This window comes from Notothenia rossii, assembly GCF_949606895.1.
Source record: "Notothenia rossii genome assembly, chromosome: 7".
In the NCBI taxonomy this organism is placed as follows: Eukaryota; Metazoa; Chordata; class Actinopteri; order Perciformes; family Nototheniidae; genus Notothenia; species Notothenia rossii.
The window spans coordinates 8,673,364-8,680,863 of record NC_136905.1 but is presented as its reverse complement, the minus strand read 5'-3'; the positions used below and the strand labels follow the sequence as shown (position 1 = coordinate 8,680,863).

The window sequence follows — 7,500 nt, the reverse complement described above, 5'->3', positions numbered from 1 at the left end:
CAACAAATCAGAGCAGAGAACCTCTCAAGGGGGGATTTTCAATTACTCGCTTTTGCCCACAAGCCAATCTGAAAAAGGGGCCCTGCACTGAGGTGTGCACAAAAGTGTCGTAATCTCGACAGGATATCCGGGCGATAAATCCGGACATGTCGGAAAGCTCCATGCCATTGCTCAAGCATCACTGCAACTTAATTCATTTCAGGAGAAGTTCAAGAAGCTCAATCGTATTTGCTCGACAGGTTGGCTGTTTTGTTGTAAGTCGGCTCCTCTGAGGCTTGTCACGCACTGCTTTGCTCCTGTAGACAGCTTCTGGTATCTCACGCTGAATTGTAGGAGTTTAAATCTGCAGGTTCAGTCCTCGCTGGGATGGTTCGAGCTGATGGCTGGAGACGTAGGAGAAGGTTAGATGTGGTAAGCTCGTCGCTGGAGGGTGGATGTTGGCTTCCACGATGCCCATTTGGTGTCCATCTCTGCAGGGCTTTAGATCTGGAAGGGAAGGAAAAGAGGGCAAAGTAGAGAGGAGAGAGAGCAAGAGTGCATGAAAGGTTAGCATGGTGACATTTGTGTCACTCTGCCTTATCACGTACGTCATTCTCCTCCTCGTCACACTCCACCCTGCCTGTCGTCCTGCTGTCTATTCCGTCCTTGTCACTCTTCCTCCGACTTTGCTGCTTGTTTGCTCCTTCCTCCTCTCCTCTCCACTCACTCTATGATCTGATCCTTTCACTCTCTCATAAACAAGCTCATCTTCAAACACTCTGATCCGTCACATCTCTCTTCTACTCCCCTGTATCCAATCTTAAAATCTACAGCTAGCCTGCTTTCATTCAATCATTTATCTTTTTCCTTCAATTCCAAGTTAGCAGTCCAGCACACTCCACAGTATCCAAGATGCATGCGATGGAGCACACCAAAGGTCGGAAAAGGAGCCTCTGACTGTTGAATGTGCCTCAGGCAGCTGGAGCACTGCAGTCCAGGTTTAAAGCATTGTTCAGATAGACCTAGTTATACTTGACGGTGAAGACAGCATGGTGTCATTTCTATTCAAAATTCACAGTAGCAGTCGAATTTGTGAAAATATTTGATATGTGAGGATGTGGAGAGACATTTCAAATTCTGAGGTGTAGAAGTACAACAGGATGTGGCTTGTTGGCAAGTGTTCCTAAAACACTGTCCCTCCGCTGCACTGCATGGCCTGCTGCCCTCAGTGAGCTGTTGGTGCTCCTTTTGCTGAATGAAAGGGAAATGAGAGACATGAAAGCTCTGCTGAACGGATAATCACGACACCATCTCGGAGGTAATTGGAGGAAGCATTTCCGATTGAACTGCATATCTGGTGAAAAACGATGCAAATAGATACGGCTGTTTGCAAACTTTGTAAACAGCAGCATAGCAACACTAGCTTGTGTTTAGAGGAGAGGAAACGGAGGCACCACAAATAAGCAAAACAGTTGTCTCAGCCACGCATTTTAGGAAAGGCTGTATGGGTCAACGTGAAAACAAAATACATATCAGTTTTAATTGTGTTCAACATAAACATGAAGATGTCATAGCCTTCGTATTAGGGCTGCTCAATTAATCGTATTTTAATTGCAGTTACGATTATGGCTTGCAACGATTACGAAGACAATGTCATCGAAATATAACGATTTTATTTTTTTTATTATTAATTTTATTTTTTTATTTTTTTGGGCTTTTCAGTTGAGTTATACTTAAAGTTCAGGGTAATCAACTGTTAAAAACATACTGTTCAAAAAATGTCTCCAATAAATTGATGTTTTCAAAGTAAATGGATAATCGTTTTTAATAATCGTGATATCAATTATTGACCCAAATAATCGAGATTATGATTTTTTTCCATAATCGAGCAGCCCTACTTTGTATAGATAGTTATCCCTTTGACTCTCAAACGGATCAAACGGTAGTCATATCGTTGGTTCTAGACATGATAAAGGGATCACGGGTGCTTTAAAGTTCTACTATTCCTACTCTTTCTTATACGTTTTATAGCAAATGCAAATAAATACATCACGTGGATAAGTTGCAGAGCTCCTCTGTTTCGATAAAAGTTATTCTACATATAAATGAACAGAAGAATACAAATGCATAGCTGACAAGGGCCTCCATTTCATACATATTTTAGATGTTGAAGTCACACCAGGACATGTTTTGAAATTGTACCATCTTCAGGCATCCTTTGAGTCTTCCTAATGTTGGAATTTGATCTTGCTCTGTCTTATTTAATGAATTTAAAAATAGATCAGTGTCTTCTGGGAGTCGGTTTGATTTAGTTAACACTTTGATAATAACTCATCTCCACAATGCAAATAGTCACCTTTGTGCGCCTTTATATTGTGCCAAGACATGTTCTTACATCCCTTCAAACTAACAATGTTCCAGGCAGAGAGGTGAGCATGCAGATGACAGATGGCAAAACTAATGTTGGCTTGAGCTTAGACAGACTTCTTGGGTGCCTGTTGAGATTCCTTTTCTTTTCATTCTCTTATAAATCAAACCTTCTTTTTTTGGATAGATTGCTTGAATAAGAAAAAACGCAGCAGGATGTCAAGTTCTAACAACACAACAGGTAGTCTTGCCTGTTACTATGCAACAGTTCGGACCTGTTGATTATATCGAAGCGTCATTTAAAACTTTCAATCCAGAAAGCCACAGCTCACAAGCTAATGATGAAAGCCTCCTGAATTCACAACAGCACAGAGAAAGCATACATGGAAACATGGAGGAAAACTCTGAGCCGTGCAGTGACTTCATCTCTTTCAACAGAGCATACCAAAATCATTAAATGGGTTTAGTGACTTCTGCCTTTTTTCAGAGACTACTGAGGTGATGGTCCATTTAAAATGAAACATTAGAGGCCACTCTGTGTATCAGCTCCAATCAATACTGCTGAATGGATAGATGTGACCCTACTGTGACACCCAAATCCTCCTAGGACCATTTAGGATGATACCATGTGTGTGTGTGTGTGTGTGTGTGTGTGTGTGTGTGTGTGTGTGTGTGTGTGTGTGTGTGTGTGTGTGTGTGTGTGTGTGTGTGTGTGTGTGTGTGTGTGTGTGTGTGTGTGTGTGTGTGGTGTCAGTGTCTGTTTGTGTGTCCCACAGCCACATGTAGGGAGGTGTGAATTGGTGTGCAGAAGGTAGATCAGCAAGGAGTGCAAATACAAGGTGTGTGTGTGAAACGAGAAACAGTGTGTGTCTCTGTGTGTCTGCATTGCATGTTCATGTGACAGCTGTCATGCCTGAAGCAATTAAACACATTGATCTGCTTCATAACCTTCTGTTTCATCAATCCCACACACCTATGCCTTCTCTGCATTGTATCACACACACACACACACACACACACACACACACACACACACACACACACACACACACACACACACACACACACACACACACACACACACACACACACACACGATGAAAAGCTATCAAAATGATTGACACAAACACAGAAATAGCAATCACACACAAACACACACACACACACACACACACACCCGTCTCCACTCAGGAAAGAGACTCAAACGTATTTGGTGTGTCTGAATTCAAACAGAATGTGGAGAGGAGCTTGAAGAGACCGAGAGAGGGGTGGAGGCGAGGAGGGGGGGGGGATGGGTGACACAGCCGAAGAGGGGAAGAGAGAGAGAAGCAAAGAGGGGAATGGGGGGGGGGGGAGAAGCAACACATTGAAGTGAGCTTTTCAGATTTGATCCAAATCCATCAAACTGGACGGGCCTGTTAATGTCTCGATGGGGGGGGGGGGAGATAGATGAGGAGAGATGGATGCTGGATGAAAAGAGGACAGAAGGAGGGATGGAGGGAAACAGGTGGGGGGGGGTAAGGTTGGTCGGACAGTGGGTGAGAGAGAATCACATCAGAGGTGAAAATGCCGTGGACGTACTAAACATGAAACAGGGAAATTAGAGGTGAAAGAGAAAGAGGTAAAGAAGGTCGAGAGGACGGACACTCACCCATTTCAGCAGACTCTCCCCCGGCGAGCACAATCCCCGCTCTGTGATCCCATCCTGGGGAAAGGCGCAGCGAGATCCTGGAGCTCCCTCCACTGAATACCAATGGGGCTGCTAATATCAGCTCACACACACACACACTCACTCACCGGCACTGTGGAGGAAAAAGCACACAGTCAAGTCCGGCGTAGTTGTTTAAATGAAAAGAAGAAAGAGGGCAGTTCAGTGAAGAGACATTGCAGCACAACTGCATTGGCATTCCTTTCTTCTTATTTCCAATTTCTTCATGACAAATCAGAGGCAGTGCACAAGCCAGAGGCATAACACACACACACACACACTGATATTTACAGCCTATGCAACTACTTACAGGGCATATATTCAATCCCGTCAAGTCCCACAGTCGACTCTTCTCTGGCTCACAGCTCCACGGCGTCCAAAGGGTGTTAGAGAGAAATGAGTTGTCCGCTATTTTCCCTTTGCCTCCCCGTGGGCTCCTCGCAGCGGTGTCTGATGCAGAGATAAAAGCAAATGAAGGCAGACTCTCCGTCCTCCCTTATTGTCTCCTCGTGTGCAGTGTACATCCAGTGTTTCTGTATCCATTTGTTGATTCAGGTCCAATCCGTACGCCTGCCTGTTTACTTCGCTGTGATTCGGCGACACGCAACGGCAAACTGCATTCACTTAGTCACCCTCCCCTCTGCCTCTCTCCTCTCTGTCTCTCCCCTTGCTCAATAGTATACTCGTACCTCCTTGGCTTTCTCCAATCTAATCAGCTCTCCCTCTCTCTCTCTCTCTCCCTACACCCTCCCACTCTCTCCCCTCCCTCCCTTCTTCATCCCAACACCCACTCATTCTCTCCTAGGTATTTTTTCTCAAAGATGAATATCAACTCACCCGCTCTCTCTTCTCTCTGTCAGTCTCTGCGATAAGTATTTGGAATAAGTGGAAAAGCTAAAAAGTAACCATGAAAGGAGAAAGACACACACATCTGAAACACACATCTGAAACACACACACACACACGCACACACGCACGCACGCACGCACGCACGCACGCACGCACGCACGCGCACACACACACACACACACACACACACACACACACACACACACACACACACACACACACACACACACACACACACACACACACAGGCCAACAGAGAGAGTAATCATAGGGATGTGTTACATCCCTAGCCAGGGTAAACTACCCTGACAGAGTTTGACATGGCTACATGCTCAGGGTGACAAACACTATCACAGCACCACGCGACTCGCCTCATATCCTATGACACACATGATGCACTGACACACACACACACACATATAAATCTACACGCACAAACATTTACACACACCCACACACGGGAGGATCAGATGTAAACACACACTTTGGCAGACATTCTGAGGCACATATTGATATTATGTCAGTGATATGCACGAACACAAAGTGGAGGTAAACACACACAGACATAAATCAGAGCAGGAGGTTAGATCAAACATACGCAGGCGCTCACAGTGGGGGGTTGGTACCAAGTCTATTTACTCAAGTACTGTACAATTCTGTACAGTAGCACAGAAAAGTTGTCCAAAATAGTAGATTTTGCACTCAAATTCAAACGGAACATACTTCCAATACTTCCTCCCTAAAGATTCAACCTCTTCTGGGAAAAGACAGCATGGAGAACTGGCAGGGAAATAAGTTACTGCAGTAGAAAAGTAAGAAATATATTTTTCCCCATTTCTATCATTTCATTGAACTAATTACAATATATTTTCTTTTGTTTATATATGACTCTTTGGCTTTAGTAACATGTGTGATCCATAATGCCATGGCAATTAAGCCAATTTAATTAACATTTTGTTCAATTTTATGCAGTTCGACTGAACCAGGTTTCAGATGGAAATGAAAAGATGTTTTTACAGCCGTTGTTACTAGAAAAATGAAGCTTGTTTTGGGGTCATTTCGGTTCTCGGGAGATGACAGGAAATGATGTGAGAGACAGAAATGAGAAATGACATGCAAGCGTGTTGCGTGTTATGGTCATCACCAACACCTCGCCTACCATGCGCCCATAAGACTACAATTAAAGAAGTACAAAACAAGTTATTCTTAAAAATTATATATTTTGTATAGATCTATCATACAGTTTGACATCTGTATACAATATATATTAATATATCACCTTTAAAGAACTGTAAATGCTGTTTGCATATTAATATCATTGTAATGCCAAACTCTAGGAAGACACAGTGAGTATATTTCACAAATGATTCAAATGTTTCCTCCATTTCTAGACGTACACATGCACACATACTGTGCCCTGACACATTGCTGCAAATCCTCTCTCTGTCACTTCACGTGGGGCTCCGTTGAATGGAGCTGACATTAGGGCTGCTAAGTTAATCGTATTTTAATCGCAATTACGATTATGGCTTGCAACGGTTACGAAAATTATTATTACTTTTTTTTCTTTTCTTTTTTTGTATTACTTTTTTTTTTTTTTTAATTCAGTTGAATTATACTTAAAGTTCAGGGTAATCAACGATTAAAAACATAATGTTCAAATGTTCCAATAAATTGATGTTTTCAAAGTAAATCGTTTTTAATAATCGTGATATCAATTATTGACCCAAATAATTGAGATTATGATTTTTGCCATAATGGAGCAGCCCTAGCTGACATCCTCCTCACAACAGCGCGAGCCCACTGCCAGCAGACAGCAGTCTCCGGAGAGGCCGCGCTCACATATGATGTCACCGCCTAACTCCCATATCCCACTTCTATCACGCCACGCTGCCTCATCCCCTAACGAGGAGACCCTGTTCCTCTCTGTTACGCTGGTCAGTCCGAGTCTCCGTTTCAATATAGATCTGTTTCCTAACCTTGCAGTCCCGATGCTCTCTTAGCATTTTATGTTCTCCAAGGCTATTAAACCCACCACAGTTTGTTGAATCATTGATTTTGTCACTCTTAGCATGAGGTGGCTCCTTAATTGCTAGTGACAACACTGTGCTGCCCTATAGTGATATTTCTAAGTTAAGATTTTCAAAAGAGAGGTTCCGTTACGAGATTTAAAATTGACAACTAAATATGCCATGTGTCATTTACTAATTAATCGACATTGCTTCTGTCCAAACAATAATCTTAAACCCACACAGTGACACATTATAAAGGGCCTATTTGTGCCTGCCTTATTGACTAATACCCTCTGATTTAAGCCTCTGGGTACATCAACTCCGGTTCGTCCGCTAAGCTGTCCCCTAATCAAACAAGAGAGCAAATATAGTATGTGACAATGCTGAGCTGTCTCCTCCACTTTGGTCTCAAACTGCCCCCCCCTTCACCCAATGCTTCATCATGTTTTCACCTATTCACTTTGCATCTCATAAAATAATGTGCCTCTCAAGATGTCTTTGTCCAATGGGCGGACAGTGCTGGAGCACCTATTACTCACTCATGTTTGAGCCGATTAGGCTGCAGCCATGTCACGCCAGAAGTTC

At 43.2% G+C, this 7,500-nt stretch overlaps 1 protein-coding gene across 2 annotated transcripts in view; it reads right to left on the bottom strand.

The window, feature by feature from the left end:
* The window catches only part of grik5 (glutamate receptor, ionotropic, kainate 5), a 119,234-nt gene extending 114,511 nt beyond the window's left edge, over positions 1-4,723 (bottom strand). For both annotated transcript variants that reach the window (XM_079693882.1, XM_079693883.1), the window contains exons 1-3: positions 4,365-4,723; positions 3,998-4,148; positions 1-486 (exon numbers count right to left, since the gene is read on the bottom strand). The exon at positions 1-486 is cut by the window's left edge and continues 260 nt beyond it. The gene's annotated coding sequence lies outside the window, so the exon portion shown is untranslated. The remainder of the gene's footprint in view (positions 487-3,997; positions 4,149-4,364) is intronic.
* Positions 4,724-7,500: the final 2,777 nt, after the last annotated feature.